Here is a 17,622-nt window from a genome sequence, read left to right as displayed (position 1 = left end):
TGTTCGGCATGTTCGAATCGAATCGAACACCGCGTGGTAAAGTGCGCCATTACTCGATTCCCCTCCCACCTTCCCTGGCGCCTTTTTTGCTCCAATAACAGCGCAGGGTAGGTGGGACAGGAAGTACGACACCGGTGACGTTGAAAAAAGTAGGCAAAACCCATTGGCTGCCGAAAACATGTGACCTCTAATTTAAAAGAACAGCGCCGCCCAGGTTTGCGTCATTCTGAGCTTGCAATTCACCGGGGACGGAGGTTTCCGTCCAGTTAGCTAGGGCTTAGATTCTGGGTAGGCAGGGACAGGCTAGGATAGGAAGGAGAAGACAACCAACAGCTCTTATAAGAGCTAAATTCCAGGGAGAAGCTTGTCAGTGTAACGTGGTACTGACGGGCTCAATCGCCGCAACCCAGCTTTCCCAGGATCCTGAATGGAATACATTGACAGTGTATTCCCGTATACCCTATATATACACCCCCGATCCCCGTTCCAATGGTATGCCCCCCCACCTTCACCTCAGAAATACCCTGCAAGTCCCCTAGCAATAGAATTGGGGCTATATACACCCACTATTTTTGCTACTGCCATATAGTGCCATTGTCTGACTGGGAATTCAAAGAATATATTGGGGTTACATATAACTTCAATTCCAGGGAGAAGATTGTCAGTGTAACGTGACACTGACGGGCTCAATCGCCGCAACCCAGCTTTCCCAGGATCCTGAATGGAATACACTGACAGTGTATTCCCGTATACCCCATATATACACCCCAAATCCCCGTTCCAACGGTGTGCCCCCCCACCTTCACCCCAGACTGTCTGACTGGGAATTCAAAGAATATATTGGGGTTACAAATACCCTCATTTCTTGCTACTGCTATATAGTGCCTTTGTCTGACTGGGAATTCAAAGAATATATTGGGGTTACAAATACCCTCATTTCTTGCTACTGCTATATAGTGCCTTTGACTGACTGGGAATTCAAAGAATATATTGGGGTTACAAATACCCTCATTTCTTGCTACTGCTATATAGTGCCTTTGTCTGACTGGGAATTCCAATAATATATTGGGTTTACAAATACCCTCATTTCTTGCTACTGCCATATAGTGCCAGTTTCTGACTGGGAATTCAAAGAATATATTGGGTTTACAAATACTCTGATTTCTTGCTACTGCTATATAGTGCCATTGTCTGACTGGGAATTCCAATAATATATTGGGTTTACAAATACCCTCATTTCTTGCTACTGCCATATAGTGCCAGTTTCTGACTGGGAATTCAAAGAATATATTGGGTTTACAAATACCCTCATTTCTTGCTACTGCTATATAGTGCCTTTGTCTGACTGGGAATTCAAAGAATATATTGGGGTTACAAATACCCTCATTTCTTGCTACTGCTATATAGTGCCTTTGTCTGACTGGGAATTCCAGGAATATATTGGGTTTACAAATACCCTCATTTCTTGCTACTGCCATATAGTGCCATTGTCTGACTGGGAATTCAAAGAATATATTGGGGTTACAAATACCCTCATTTCTTGCTACTGCCATATAGTGCCATTGTCTGACTGGGAATTCCAGGAATATATTGGGTTTACAAATACCCTCATTTCTTGCTACTGCTATATAGTGCCAGTTTCTGACTGGGAATTCAAAATGCGCAAGGCTCCCGGAAAGGGACGTGGACGAGGTCGTGGGCGAGGTCGGGGGAATGGTTCTGGGGAGCAAGGTAGCAGTGAAGCCACAGGGCGTCCCGTGCCTACTCCTGTGGGGCAACAAGCATTGCGCCACTCCACAGTGCCAGGGTTGCTTGCCACATTAACTAAACTGCAGGGTACAAACCTTAGTAGGCCCGAGAACCAGGAACAGGTCTTGCAATGGCTGTCGGATAACGCTTACAGCACATTGTCCAGCAGCCAGTCAGACTCTGCCTCCTCTCCTCCTATTACTCAACAGTCTTGTCCTCCTTCCTCCCAAAATTCGCAAGCTTCACAGAACAATAACCCCAACTGTCCCTGCTCCCCAGAGCTGTTCTCCGCTCCTTTCATTGTCCCTCAACCTGCCCCTCCACGTCGCGATTCCACGGACCTAACAGAGGAGCATCTGTGTCCAGATGCTCAAACACTAGAGTCTCCTCCATCTCCGTTCGATTTGGTGGTGGATGACCAGCAACCCACGCTCATCGACGACGATGTGACGCAGTTGCCGTCAGGGCATCCAGTTGACCTGCGCATTGTGCGGGAGGAGGAGATGAGACAGGAGTTGGAAGAGGAAGTGGTGGATGATGAGGACACTGACCCGACCTGGACAGGGGGGATGTCAAGCGGGGAAAGTAGTGTGGATGTTGAGGCAGGTGCAGCACCAAAAAGGGTAGCTAGAGGCAGAGGCAGAGGTCAGCAGCTTAGGCGAAGCCAGGCCACACCCGGAATCTCCCAAGATGTTCCAGTTCGTACCCAGCCCCGAAAAACTCCCACCTCGAGGGCACGTTTCTCGAAGATGTGGAGTTTTTTCAAGGAATGCGCCGAGGACAGATATAGTGTTGTTTGCACAATTTGCCTCTCGAAATTGATTAGGGGCTCTGAGAAGAGCAACCTGTCCACCACTTCAATGCGCCGTCATTTGGAATCCAAGCACTGGAATCAGTGGCAGGCAGCAACGGCAGGACAAAGGCCGCCTGCCGTTCACGCTTCTGCCTCTGCCTCTGCCACTGCCACTGCTGACTGTGCTGGCAATGCACTCCAGAGGACGAGCCAGGACATCACTTCATCTTCCTCCGCCACTTTGTTGACTTCTTCCTCATCCTCCCCTGTTCCTGTCTTATCTCCTTCTCCTGCACCATCAAAGGCACCATCAGACGCTTCTTTACAACAACCCACCATCTCTCAGACATTGGAGCGGCAGCAGAAATACACCGCTAACCACCCACACGCGCAAGCCTTGAACGCCAACATCGCTAAACTGCTGGCCCAGGAGATGTTGGCGTTCCGGCTTGTTGAAACTCCCGCCTTCCTGGACCTGATGGCAACTGTGGCACCTTGCTATGCCGTCCCTAGCCGTCACTACTTCTCCCGGTGTGCCGTCCCCGCCTTGCACCAGCACGTGTCACTCAACATCAGGCGGGCCCTTAGTTCCGTGCTTTGCACAAAGGTCCACTTGACCACCGACGCGTGGACAAGTGCATGCGGACAGGGACGCTACATTTCACTGACGGCACACTGGGTGAATGTAGTTGAGGCTGGGACTGCTTCCCAAACTGGCCCGGTGTACCTCGTCTCCCCGCCTAACATTCCTGGCAGGGACACGAGAAGAACACCCCCCTCCTCCTCCTCCGCCACCGCCTCCTCCTCCACTGTTAGATTGACCCCAGCTACAAGTTGGAAACGTTGCAGCACTGGCGTTGGTAGACATCAGCAGGCCGTGCTGAAGCTGATCAGCTTGTGGGACAGACAGCACACTGCCTCCGAGGTGAGGGATGCCCTCCTCGATGAGACGGCAATATGGTTTGAGCCGCTGCACCTGGGCCCAGGCATGGTCGTTTGTGATAACGGCCGGAACCTGGTAGCAGCTCTGGAGCTTGCCGGACTCCAACATGTTCCATGCCTGGCCCACATCTTCAACCTAGTGGTGCAACGTTTCCTAAAGAGCTACCCCAATGTTCCAGAGCTACTGGTGAAAGTGAGGCGCATGTGCGCCCACTTTCGCAAGTCGACAGTAGCCGCTGCTAGCTTAAAATCTCTCCAGCAACGCCTGCATGTGCCACAACACTGGCTTTTATGCGACGTCCCCACACCCTGGAACTCAACGTTTCAGATGTTGAATAGAGTGGTTGAGCAGCAGAGACCTTTGATGGAATACCAGCTACAAAACCCTAGGGTGCCACAAAGTCAGCTGCCTCAGTTTCTCATCCATGAGTGGCCATGGATGAGAGACCTTTGTGACATCCTACGGGTGTTTGAGGAGTCCACAAGGACGGTGAGCTCTGAGGATGCGATGGTGAGCCTTACAATCCCGCTCTTGTGTGTTCTGAGAGAATCCCTGATTGACATCAGGGATAACTCAGATCACACAGAGGAGTCAGGGATAGCATCCGATCCGTCACAGCTGGAGAGTAGGTCCACACATCTGTCCGCTTCATCGCGTTTAATGGAGGAGGAGGAGGAAGAAGAGTTGTCCGATGATGTGATGGTGATACAGGAGGCTTCCGGGCAACTTCGAATCGTCCCATTGTTGCAGCGCGGATGGGTAGACATGGACGATGAGGAGGAAATGGAGATTGAACTTTCCGGTGGGGCCAGAGGAGTCATGCCAACTAACACTGTGGCAGACATGGCTGAGTTCTTGTTGGGGTGCTTTACAACCGACAAGCGTATTGTCAAAATCATGGAGGACAACCAGTACTGGATCTTTGCTATCCTTGACCCCCGGTATAAAAACAACATCTCCTCTTTTATTCCGGTAGAGGGGAGGGCCAATCGCATCAATGCTTGCCACAAGCAATTGGTGCAGAATATGATGGAGATGTTTCCAGCATGTGACGTTGGCGGCAGGGAGGGCAGTTCCTCCAGTAGGCAACCAAGTTCTCACCGGTCCACACAAACGAGGGGCACACTGTCTAAGGTCTGGGACACCTTGATGGCACCCCCTCGCCAAAGTGCCGCCACGGAGGGTCCTAGTGTCACCAGGCGTGAGAAGTATAGGCGCATGTTGCGGGAATACCTTTCCGACCACAGCCCTGTCCTCTCCGACCCCTCTGCGCCCTACACGTATTGGGTGTCGAAGTTGGACCTGTGGCTTGAACTTGCCCTATATGCCTTGGAGGTGCTGTCCTGTCCTGCCGCCAGCGTCCTATCTGAGAGGGTGTTCAGTGCAGCCGGTGGCATCATCACTGACAAGCGCACCCGTCTGTCAGCTGAGAGTGCCGACCGGCTCACTTTGATAAAAATGAACCACCACTGGATAGAGCCTTCATTTTTGTGCCCACCTGTGTAAAGCACCCCAACATGAAACTCCATGTCTGTACTCAACCTCTCCAATTCCTCCGCATCCTCATACTCATCCACCATAAGCATTGCACAATTCTGCTAATACTAGGCTCCCTCCACCCTGATTTCCCCCAACTCTGCTGGTTAGAGGCTCCCTCCACCCTGATTTCCCCCAACTCTGCTGGTTAGAGGCTCCCTCCACCCTGATTTCCCCCAACTCTGCTGGTTAGAGGCTCCCTCCACCCTGATTTCCCCCAACTCTGCTGGTTAGAGGTTCCCTCCACCCTGATTTCCCACAACTCTGCTGGTTAGAGGCTCCCTCCACCCTGATTTCCCACAACTCTGCTGGTTAGAGGCTCCCTCCACCCTGATCTCCCACAACTCTGCTATTTAGAGGCTCCCTCCACCATGAATTGGTCCAAACTGGGGTTTTTAGAGGCTCCCTCCACCATGAATTTGCCCAAACTGGGCTGGTTAGAGGCTCCCTCCACCATGAATTTGCCCAAACTGGGCTGTTTAGGATCTCCCTCCACCATGAATTGGTCCAAACTGGGGTTTTTAGAGGCTCCCTCCACCATGAATTTGCCCAAACTGGGCTGGTTAGAGGCTCCCTCCACCATGAATTTGCCCAAACTGGGCTGGTTAGAGGCTCCCTCCACCATGAATTTGCCCAAACTGGGCTGTTTAGAGGCTCCCTCCACCATGAATTGGTCCAAACTGGGCTGTTTAGAGGCTCCCTCCACCATGAATTTGCCCAAACTGGGCTGTTTAGAGGCTCCCTCCACCATGAATTGGTCCAAACTGGGGTTTTTAGAGGCTCCCTCCACCATGAATTTGCCCAAACTGGGCTGGTTAGAGGCTCCCTCCACCATGAATTTGCCCAAACTGGGCTGTTTAGAGGCTCCCTCCACCATGAATTGGTCCAAACTGGGCTGTTTAGAGGCTCCCTCCACCATGAATTGGTCCAAACTGGGCTGGTTAGAGGCTCCCTCCACCATGAATTTGCCCAAACTGGGCTGTTTAGAGGCTCCCTCCACCATGAATTTGTCCAAACTGGGGTTTTTAGAGGCTCCCTCCACCATGAATTTGCCCAAACTGGGCTGTTTAGAGGCTCCCTCCACCATGAATTGGTCCAAACTGGGCTGTTTAGAGGCTCCCTCCACCATGAATTGGTCCAAACTGGGGTTTTTAGAGGCTCCCTCCACCATGAATTTTCCCAAACTGGGGTGTTTAGAGGCTCCCTCCACCATGAATTTGCCCAAACTCTGCTGGTTACAGGCTCAATCCACCCTGATTTTCAAAACAAACGTTGGTGCCAACCTCAACTTACTACAAGGGCCAAATTCACTGCTGATGACAAGCTCTCCTTACTCCAAGTGCCAAATACACATGTTTCAAGGTGTTTTCCTACTGTCAGAGAGGTGGTATTGAGTGTGTAAAGTGTGTAGTTGTTAGGCTGTGATGTTGGGGTAATAGAGGGTCTTTGGTGTGTTAGATGCCCCCAGACATGCTTCCCCTGCTGTCCCAGTGTCATTCCAGAGGTGTTGGCATCATTTCCTGGGGTGTCATAGTGGACTTGGTGACCCTCCAGACACGGATTTGGGTTTCCCCCTTAACGAGTATATGTTCCCCATAGACTATAATGGGGTTCGAAACCCGTTCGAACACACGAACAGTGAGCGGCTGTTCGATTCGAATTTCGAACCTCGAACATTTTAGTGTTCGCTCATCTCTAGTAGGCAACATTCGATCAAATTATACTTACCAAGTCCACGAGTGAGGGTCGGGCTGGATCCTCCGAGAAGTCTCCGTGCAGCGTCCCCGTGAAATCTTCCAGCTCTGAATTCACTCTGCCAGGCATCAGGCCTGGGCAGAGCTGACTGCGCATGCCCGCACTACAAGCGGGCATGCGCAGTCGGCTCTGCCCAGGCCCGATGCCTGGCAGAGTGAATTCAGAGCTGGAAGACGCCGCGGGGAAGTTGCACGGAGAAGACTTCTAAAGGTAGGAGAAGAACCAGCGTTAATTGGCCGACTGTATAGCATTCGGCCAATCAATGCTGGTTCTGCATCGAACTTTTCCATTCGAATAGCGAGTGGTACTCAATCAAGTACGAGTATTTTGAATACCGTAGTATTCGATCAAAAACCTACTCGATCTAATACTACTCGCTCATCTCTAAAGATGAGTATTTATAGATTTGTAATGTAGGATTGTATGAATTTCCTAAATAAGCTACTTATCTATATTACTAATATATTTATAAAGAATCCTAAATGATAAATAATAGTAAATCTAACTCCCGTGACTAAGATTAAAATAATATAATATAATAAAATCGGGTCCTCTTATGTTTAGTTCATTTTATCTGTGGCGTGATCATTTATTATCAGGAGCTGTTTACAATGATATACTCGTACACATTAAATACCATCAATCATTGTTTTTCCCTTTCCCACTTACGCAGTTCTGTGTGCATATTGGTTTGAACATGTGGCACTTTAATTACCCTCTTGAATATATGAAACACTTCTTTGTCATATCTACTTATTACTGAGGAGAGAGCCATCTTATAACACTAATTATAGGGAGATGATGGCAATTTTTGCACTTCCCATCTGCCTTTTCTCTATGTGCTTATTCTGTGAATAATTATGTAGTAAACATCCTAATTTTACTCAATACCATTCAGCCAGATATTGCAGTTCAATTCCAATTATCAGCTTTATTTTTAGTACTAAATAAAAATTAATCAATAAATTAGAATAGAGACATTTGTTAGGCTGTGTTCAAACGGTGCTGTCTCTGTAAATTTTTACTGTGGGTTTTTTTATTGCATTAAAACGTGCCTCCATTTATAAACAACTTTTCATAAATGAATAGAGCTTTTGAATATAATTCTGTTCTATTTTGTTCACTGGAACTATTAATTTTTGCAAAGTTGTTTGTAACTGGAGGTAGACTTTAATCACTGGCACATTTTTACTATGCATTTCAGTTGTAACTATAAGCCGTTAAAGTGAAAACCTCATACCCCTTGTTCACATCTGGGTTGGTATTCCGTTCTGGGAGTCCGCATCGGGACCCCAACAAACGGAATACCAAACACATTGGCAAGCGGTGTGTAGTGGATGTACACGGATCCCCATAGACTGTAATGGGGTCCGTGTGCTTGCCGTGAGATCTCCGCAGGGAACATATGGAGAGGAAAGTACTTCACAATCTAATTTCCTGTGGATTCATTCATTCATTCATGATTCATGCAGAGATCTCACGGCAAGCACAAGGACTCCATTATAGTCTATGAGGTCCATGTGCTTTTACTGCAGAGCACTTGCAAATGCATTCGGAAGTCCGTTCGGGGGGTCCCTATGTGGACGGATTACCAAACGCAGATTTGAATGAGGAGTTAAAATGTCCAGGTTTTTTATGTAGATTTAAAGGGTTTGTCTAGGGAATTAAATTTACATTAATTCACCTAGTGGATTATTCATAATGTATCCAGGATTTCCAGCTTTGCTATAGTCAGCTAACCCCTATTGCATAGGTAATTTACCTGTGAGATTAGGAGAGAAGGAATAGCATAAAGCAACCCAACAAATCACATGACCAGAGGTTTAGAACCAGGCCAGAACTGCCGGGTCCATCATGAAGAATGCACTAGATGAGTTAAAGGAAATATACTTCCCTGGACATTGCTTAAAGGTTTAAACCAGATGTGGGTCATAAAGTAACTAGAAAGGAAAAGTTGTACTATCTTCCAAATTATATCTAAGTTTTAGCTTCAAAACTGCATCAGAAAACCAAAACAATATCTAATCGAAAACTGACACCCTGTAGTGAAGTAAATGAAATGGATAGTTAAAAAGTAATTGCAAAGCATGAAATTCTTTACGTGCTTTAATTGAAAATAAATACTTTAAACTTCCTTGAAACACAGACATACTTACATAGTAGATGAGGTTGGATGAGGAAACAGTTCCATCAAGTCCAACCTATAAACCTATAGAGTTGATCTAGAGGGAGGCAAAAAAAAGCATGAGGCTTATACCAATTGTCCCATGTCAGGTGTAAAAATTCCTCCCTGACTCCAATCTGGCAATCGGGATCAACTTGCCCTTACCAAAATCTAAAGCCCATTACCTAGAACATTTTTTGGTTTGAGAAAGGCATCCAAGCCTGAATGAATCCACTGTCACCACTTCCTGTGTCAGTAAAGAATCCCTGTCTTTGTTGCTAGTGAAATTTTCTGTCTTTTAGATGTATAAGATGTCCTCTTGTCACTGTCACCATCCTAGGATTGAAAAGATCTTTAGATAGTTCTTTGTGCTGTCTCTTCATGTACTTGTACATTGTTATTAGAGCTCTCCGTAGACGTCTTTTTTCTAAACTGAGGAACCTAAAGTTTGTTAATCTATCATTCTACTGTAATCCACCTATTCCCCTAATAATTTTGGTAGCCCTTTTCTGCACTCTCTCTAGTTCAATTATGCCCTTCTTGTATACTAAGCCCAAAATTGCATGCAATAGTTGATGTGTGGCCATACCAGTGTTGATACAGTGGCATGCAAAAGTTTGCAGACCCCTGGTCAAAATGATTAATATTGTGAACAGTTAAAGGGGCTCTATCACTGGGAAAAGTCATTTTTATCTAATCACATGCTTGCATAGGCTTTAGAAATGCTACTTCACACCTACCTTTAGTATGTAAATTGCCTCAGTGGTCTCTGAATAAGTCCATTTTTATTCATATGCTAATGATCCTCCAGCCAGCTCAGGAAGTTCCCAGCAGCCTCCTCTTTTCTATTATCTTCTATGTGTGTGAGGCAAACAGGAAGCTGAGTCATCATCAGCAGCAGCAGTCTACCATAGAAAACAACAGGGAGAGGTGTACACGATCTATCGTGCACCAGTCTAATTAGCATATGAATAAAAACGGACTTATTCAGAAACCACTGAGACAATCTACATACTAAAGGTAGGTGTGGAATAGACTTTCTAAAAGCTATGCAAAGGTCTGATTAGTTAAAAATGCTTTTCCTATTGATAGAGCCCCTTTAAGTAAGTTGAAGATGAAATGATCTTTAAAAGACATAAAGTTAAGGATTAAACACAATTGTCTATAATTCTAAGCAATATCAAGTAGAGGGATGACAGTGTAAACCACTGATAGAACAACAGGGGGCACAGGCATCAAAGCCACAATTCCAAAGTAGGGTGAATCACAATTGCTTTATTGATAACACATTACAGAGTTATTCGCGTTTTGCAAAAAACGCGACTCCTCCCTCAGATCCTGTTTCTTTTGATAGTAGGCTTAGAAACAGGATCTGAGGAAGCAATAAAGTAATTGTGATTCACCCTACTTTGTAATTGTGGCTTTGAAGCAAGCGCCCCCTGGTATTCTATCAGTGGTTTACACTTTTCATCCCTCTACTTGCTTGCTGCACGACCTAGTCATCATTGACGGTCGTAAAACCAAGGGTTTGGCAACCCAGGTCTGAAGACCATTAATACTCCATTCCTGTGGGATAAAGACCAAAGTGGGATCTGAAAAGCCTAAGGATCTTATTAGGACACACCATAAATTGTAATCCTACCAGTGGGTTCTGTATCAGGAAGCGCATCTCCTGTGGATATACCCTCAACACTGTTCTTTAAGCAATATCAGTGGGGGCGTGGCCTAGACTTCATGAGTGAAGTGAAGACACGTTTCTCTGTCGCTCCTACCCTGCCTGTTTCTTTAGCCTGAACACCCGGCTCTATGGACCTCCGATGGGAAGAAAACTCCTCCCTCCCACCGCCCAACAGACCTCTGCACCCTCCGTAGCTCCTTCCCACCCCGGGATAGTGCCTTACCTTGTCCCAGTGGCCGCTTCCACACGCGCCTCAATCCGGCAGCCATCTTCCCAGGCTGCATCCACGCTCCCTGTGACGACCTCTGCTCCTGCACCTCCAGCCCGCCAGTCTCCTACTGCCACCAATACAGGAGCTCCAATGTGTGCCTCTGAAGCTGCTCTGGCCACCCATCTGAGCTTGGACCCCGCTGATCAGAAGCCTCCTGCGCTGCTAAAACCGGCCTCCTACTGCTCCAAGATGGCGGCGGCACTGGAGCCCGCCATTCTGCCTCCCTCTTCCATGCAGCAAGGTGCTGGTAAGGAAGTATCCACCTCTCTGCAGCCTCCCCTCCTACCCATGCCCCACCAGCAGGACTCTCTCAACCCAATGCCTCTGGGTGGACCAGCTGTGGTACCTGCAGTTCCCACACCCACACAGATGCCTTGCCTACAGCCTCCCCTCCTAGGCTGTCTTCCTTTCCAGCTCCTCTCCAGCAACCTTGGGCCCCCTCACCCACACACTCTTGGGGGGTTGAAGCCGTCATTAATGTTATGCCATCTATGTCGCCCTATGCTATGGCATCTCCACACTCACCTCAGCCTACATCGCAGTCTCCACCATTTGAAATGACTGTTTCCTCTCTACCCCCCCCCCCCCTCCACCAGAGTGGTTACAATTCCTTACTAGTTCTTTGGTCACTGAGGACACTGAGGCCTGCCGGAGCGAAATTCACACTGAAATTCGTGCTGAGATCTCTGCCCTGCAGCAAGATATACGTCACATTGCTTCCCGTGTGGAGACACTGGAAGATGACCACAACCAGACCCGTGATTATATTGCCCATCTGTAGGACTCTGCTCTCTCTCACCACCACCTGTTTCTCGACCTCCAACATCATGTCGAGGACTTGGACAATAGAGGTAGAAGGAATAACATCAGGATTAAGGGGCTCCCTGAGGCCTCTCAAGAGGAGAATCTTCACACTGTCTTGGAGATGATTTTCAATTCCATACTGCAGGAACCCCCCACTCATAGGATCAAGCTTGACTGGGCTCACCATGCCTTGCGCCTTAAAGGCACTGGATCCTCCCCGAGGGACATTATATGTTGCGTCCACGATTTTGCTCTGAAAGAGATGATTTTGTTCACAGCTAGGTCTATTATGTTTAATGGAGCAAAATTACAACTATTTCAGGATCTCTCCTGGATTACTTTACAAAGACGCCGTCACCTCTGTCCACTTCTACAGCTCCTTCATCAGATTCCGTATAGGTGGGGTTTCCCTTTTGCATTAACTGCCAGGCTCAATGGATGCTCCGCTACTTTATGCTCCTTCTCGAATCTACATTCATTCTGCTCCTCACTAGACATTGCTCCACCCCCAGGCTCATCGGATTGGGAACTGGCTGCACACCCTCCACCTCTTCCTCAGGTGTGGTCTCAAGTTAAAGCAAAGAAGCGGCCCCTCTCCACCTCTGAGGGGCCCCTGGCCAGCCAGAAGGATGGCTCACCTTCTCTTCCACTTGGCAGCTCATCGTTGCTAATTGGATTTTCTTCTGAGAGACTTTTATTGTCTTGAATTTTCTGGTTTGAGTTCTATAACTCTTTTCCTCCCCTGAACAGGTCCTCTAGCATGGGTTCTTGAGTGCTTGTATGCAGGGTGGGCAGTGATGCCTTTCTCAAGATGTTGTTGCTTGTGTACAACCCTTTTTGGTTTGTAATTGTTCCGTCTAATGACGGTCTTACCCGCCTCCTTACTATGGGGGTCTTATCCAGCTGTGTGTTCTGGTTTTGGACCCTCTTGGTTAAAATATTTTTGTCTGCTTTTGTTCTTACAGTTGACCCCAGGACAGGAGATTTAGTTCTGTCCATGACACATCACTTGTTTTTTGTTCTGTTTGTTGTTTTTCTGTTTGTCTTCCTTTCCTCCCCTCTCCTCCCTAGGTTTAGAGTTATTTCTTCCCTGATACTCTTCGCAGGACGCCTGAAGCCCTACGTCGCAGCTGAGTTTCTGGGTGAGATCTGCCTTTACTTCCTTCTTTTTACATTTGCTAGCTCTGTATCTTCTATTTTTCCCTGGCTAAGTGTATTACTTTGAATGTCAAAGGCCTGGGCTCCAACACTAAGAGGCGTATGGTTCTCTGCCAGCTGCGATCCCTCCGGGCGGATGTGGTTTTCCTACAGGAAACCCACTTTGACCACACAAGAAACTTTAACTTTGCTCGCCACTACTTCCCCCTATCCTACTCGGCCTTTGGCACCCGTCGAAAGGGGGGTGTTGCTATTTTGCTTTCTAGGTCGTGTCCTATCTCTATCACGGCCTCCCATTTAGATCCAGGCAGCCGCTTTATTATTCTTGAGAGCCTCCTCCAAGGTAGCCCCATTGTCCTTTGTAATGTATATGCCCCGAATTTCTCCCAGATTCCCTTCCTTAGGAGGGTCCTGAAGCGTCTTCGGTCATACTCGGGTTCAGCTCTCTTGCTCGGGGACAACTTTAATATGATTTTCTCTGAGTTTTCAGACCTTTTGTCTCTCTCCGGTGCTATTCCTAATGCTCAGCAGTTGCACTTAGCCAGGGATCCGATCATGCCCCGGTCCTAGTCTCCCTTTTGCCTGTGGCCTCCTCGGTAAAGAGATGTCACTGGCGGCTAAACAAATCTCTCCTTCATATCGAGTCCTCGTGCGCTGTTCTCCGCTCCCATCTCCAGGACTATTTTACCACTCAGTCTCCTCGGACTCCACTCTTTGGGAAGCTCATAAGGCTGTCATGAGGGGCCATTATATAGCCTTAGCCACCTGTCTCAAGAAAGATAGAGTAGCTAGTGAAGCAACTTTAAAGTCTAAAATCTGTTCTGTCTCAGAGAAACTGGCCCAGACCCCGTCGACCTCAATGCTCCGTTGCCTAGTTGCAGCCCGAGCGGAAATGCGTTCCCTATCTACTCAGGCTACCCAACGACTCCTCCTGTATAGCAGGCAGTGTTATTACGAAAGGGGTAATAAAGCTCATACTCTCCTAGCCAAGGTCCTACAAGATCATCAGGTCTCCTCGTTCCCCATGCTATTCACGGTCCTGATGGCACCTTGCATCACCACCCAGACCACATCGCTTCCCTATTTCAGGATTACTATAATAAACTTTACAACCTTCCCTCCCCTGCGTGTTCCGACCCAACCTCTCATGCTTCTGCCCTCCGCTCCTACTTAGACGCGTGCCCACTCCCCAAATTCTCTTCCTCAGCGATTTCTGCTCTCAACGCCCCCATTACTGAGATCGAGCTTAGCTCTACCCTTAAGGCCCTCCCTAATGGTAAAGCTCCTGGCCCAGACGGGTATACTTACTTGTATTATAAAATATTCCACTCCGACTTAACCTCCCATCTCTGTCGCCTTTTAAATTCTTTCCTCAACGGTGCTCCTATCCCCCAGTTCATGCTTCATTCACATATTACTCTAGTCCCTAAACCTCGTAAGGACCCTCAACACTGTGCTAATTATAGGCCCATAGCTCTCCTGAACACAGACTTGAAGCTTTTTACCAAGATTCTTGCCAACCGGCTTAAGGCTTGGTTCCTGTCCTTGATCCATAAGGACCAGGTGGGTTTCATCCCCTGTCGTCAGGGAGGCGACCACACCAGAAGGACTGTGGACCTGATTGATGCAGCTAACTAGTCCACCACCCCTACTCTCCTCCTAAACCTTGATGCAGAGAAGGCCTTTGACCACCTAGATTGGTCCTTTATGTTGGCCACTCTCCAATCCTTCAGCCGGGGTGAAACTCCCCAACTCCATGTCCGGTTCCTTCCCCATTCACAATGACACGCAACAGGGCTGTCCCCTCTCCCCCCTCATTTTCGCCCTGTGCATTTAACCCCTTGCGGCCCAGATACACGCTCACCCGGATATTTCGGGTGTCTCGGTTAGAGATAGGGACTTTAAGATAAGTCTATTTGCGGATGATGTCCTCTTCACTCTTATCAACCTACATATATCCCTTCCTAACCTTCTTCAGACCCTGAAATCTTACGGCAACCTTTCGGGTTACAAGGTTAACCCGACTAAAACGGAGGCTTTACCCCTTAACGTTCCTGACTAAGACCTGCAGTTGTTACGGGCTAATTTTGACTTCCAATGGAAGGACCACTCCATCCGGTATTTGGGAATCCAGCTGTCCTCCTCTTATTCAATGCTTTATTCGGTTAACTATCCTGGTCTATTTGCTGAATTGTGATCCCTTCTGGAAAAGTGGCGTCCTATCCTCATTTCCCTCCTGGGCCATATTGCCGCAGTTAAAATGTCCCTCCTTTTAAACCTTCTTTACTTCTTTGAAACACTCCCTGTAGAAGTTCCTCGGGTGAATTCCAGAGCATTGAATAGAAACATCTGACCTGGCCAGTGGCAGGTTATCTGGTCACGTGCTGCCAAGTCCTCCACATGCACTACCTTTCGGGAGACCCAATACAAATTGTTAATGCATTGGTATCTCACTCCTGCCCTGCTTCACTCTCTTAATCCTAGTACTCCACCTTCTTGCTGGCGTTATGGGGCGGGACTGGGCAACTTATGTCCTATCTTTTGGGATTGTCCGGGTATTCGCCCTTTTTGTCGAGAAGTGCAGTCTCTCATGGAAGCCCTTTTTGTTCACGGGGTTCCGTTGGACTCCCTCATATACCTGCTCAATCTCTCTCCTCCCCTTTTAGGAAAGCATACCTCTAAGCTGTTTTTATACCTGTGCACGGCATCCAAAACCCTTATTGCCTTGAACTGGAAATGTGCTCTGCTTCCCACTGGCCCTGAATTAGTAGCATGCCTGAAAGATGTGCGTAGTATGGAATTTTTAACGGCCTCTCTGAACCATACCCTAGAGGCATTTCAGGCGGTTTCGTCATCCTGGGACTATTATTGTGCATTTAACGGCCTATAACTCCCTCTCCCCTTTGTTCTTCCTTCTGTGTTCTGTGTGTCCCCTGTCTTTTTTGTATATTGCATGCTTTCTTCCTTGGTTATATTGTACCTTTGTTATATGAGTGCATTGCTTCTTTTTTCTTTGGCTTTTGTATTGTTATCTACAGTTTGTTGAAAAATTTTCATTAAAAATTACCGTTGAAAAAAAAAAAAAAGCAATATCAGTGTATTATTAATTTTAGAGTGAAAAGGGGAAAGGAGTACCTTGCAAAAGTGTGTGTGCTCAGATAACATGGTCTCAGACCTTCATTAGCCAGTTAGGCTTATGGCTTGATCACTATTACCGCTAGGAAAGGACAACTGATGCAAATTTCACAGTTTTAGAAATACCCGACCTCCTCTAAACTTGTGCCGAAAAACAGCAGCTTTGGGTTCTTTTAAGCAGCTGCCTAGTACCCTGAAAATGACAATGGTGGAGGCCCTCAAAGCAAGAGAAGGCTATAAGGAGATTGAAAATCGTTTTCAAGTTGCTCTTTCCTCAGTTGCAAATGTAATTAATAAATGGCAGTTACAAGAAACATGAAGGTCTAGATAAGGTCTGGAAGACCAAGAAAAAATTCACAGACAGCTGCTAGGATTGCCAGAGTGGGAAATCAGAACCCACACTTGAATACAAAAGACCTTCAGGAAGATTTAGCAGTCTCTAGAGCTGTGATACATTGTTCTACTGTTCAGCAATACCTGCACAAATATGGTCGTGGAAAAGTCATCAGATGAAAACTTCTGCTGCGTCCTCACCATAAAATTCAGAGTCAGAAGTTTGCTAAGGAACATCTAAACAAGCCTGATGTATTTTGGAAAAAAGTCCTGTGGACCAATGAAAATACAAATAAAACTCTTTGGTCACAATGATCAAAGGTATGTTTGGAGAAAAAAGGGCACAGAATTTCAGGAAAAGAACATCTTTCAACAATTACGCATGGGGGAGGATCAATCGTGCTTTGGGGTTGTGTTGCAGCCAATGGCAGAGGGAACATTTCACAGGTAGAGGGGAGAATGGATTGAATGAAATTTCAGAGAATTCTTGAAGCAAACATAACACCATCTGTAAAAAAGCTGAAATTGAATAAAGGAGGAGGAGGATGGCTTCTAGAAATGGATAATGATCCTAAACACATATCAAAATCCACCATAGACTACCTAAAAAGGTGCAACCTGAAGGTGTTAACATACTCACAGTCCCCTGATCTGAACATCATTGAAAATCTGTGGCTAAACCTCAAAAGAGCAGTGCATGAAAGACGACCCAGGAATATCACAGAACTGGAAGACTTTTCCAACAAAGAATGGATGAAAATCCCTCATACAAGAGTTGAAAGACTCTTGGCTGGCTACAAAAAGAGTTTGCAAGTTGTGATACTTGCCAAAGGGGGTGCTACTAGGGACTAGGGTGCCCAAACTTTTGCATTGGAGCATTTTCGCATTGAAAATGAGAAATATGAAAATATTTTTCTTTTTTTCCAACAATTACATTGGGAATGTGTCATCTTTGGGTGCATTCACACGGAGTCAGGGTGCATGCACACTACGTAACGCCGGGCGTGTATGAGAGCCGTACACGCCGGCATTACGGCAGACTGCCGAACACTTCCCATTCACTTCAATGGGAGCACTCGTAACAGCGGCGTTTACGAGCGCTCCCATTGAAGTGAATGGGAAGTGTTCGGCAGCCCTGCTGTAACGCCGGGCGTGTACGGCTCTCATACACGCCCGGCGTTACGTAGTGTGCATGCACCCTAAGGGTGCATTCACACGGAGTAAAATGGAGTGTAATTTGGGAGCGTTTACGGAGCGTTTACGGAGCATATACGGAGCGTTTACGGAACATTTACGTAAACAC

This window comes from Leptodactylus fuscus, chromosome 1 (assembly GCF_031893055.1).
Source record: "Leptodactylus fuscus isolate aLepFus1 chromosome 1, aLepFus1.hap2, whole genome shotgun sequence".
Taxonomy (NCBI): Eukaryota; Metazoa; Chordata; class Amphibia; order Anura; family Leptodactylidae; genus Leptodactylus; species Leptodactylus fuscus.
The sequence above is the reverse complement of the archived record's forward strand: the minus strand, read 5'-3'. Positions refer to the sequence as shown.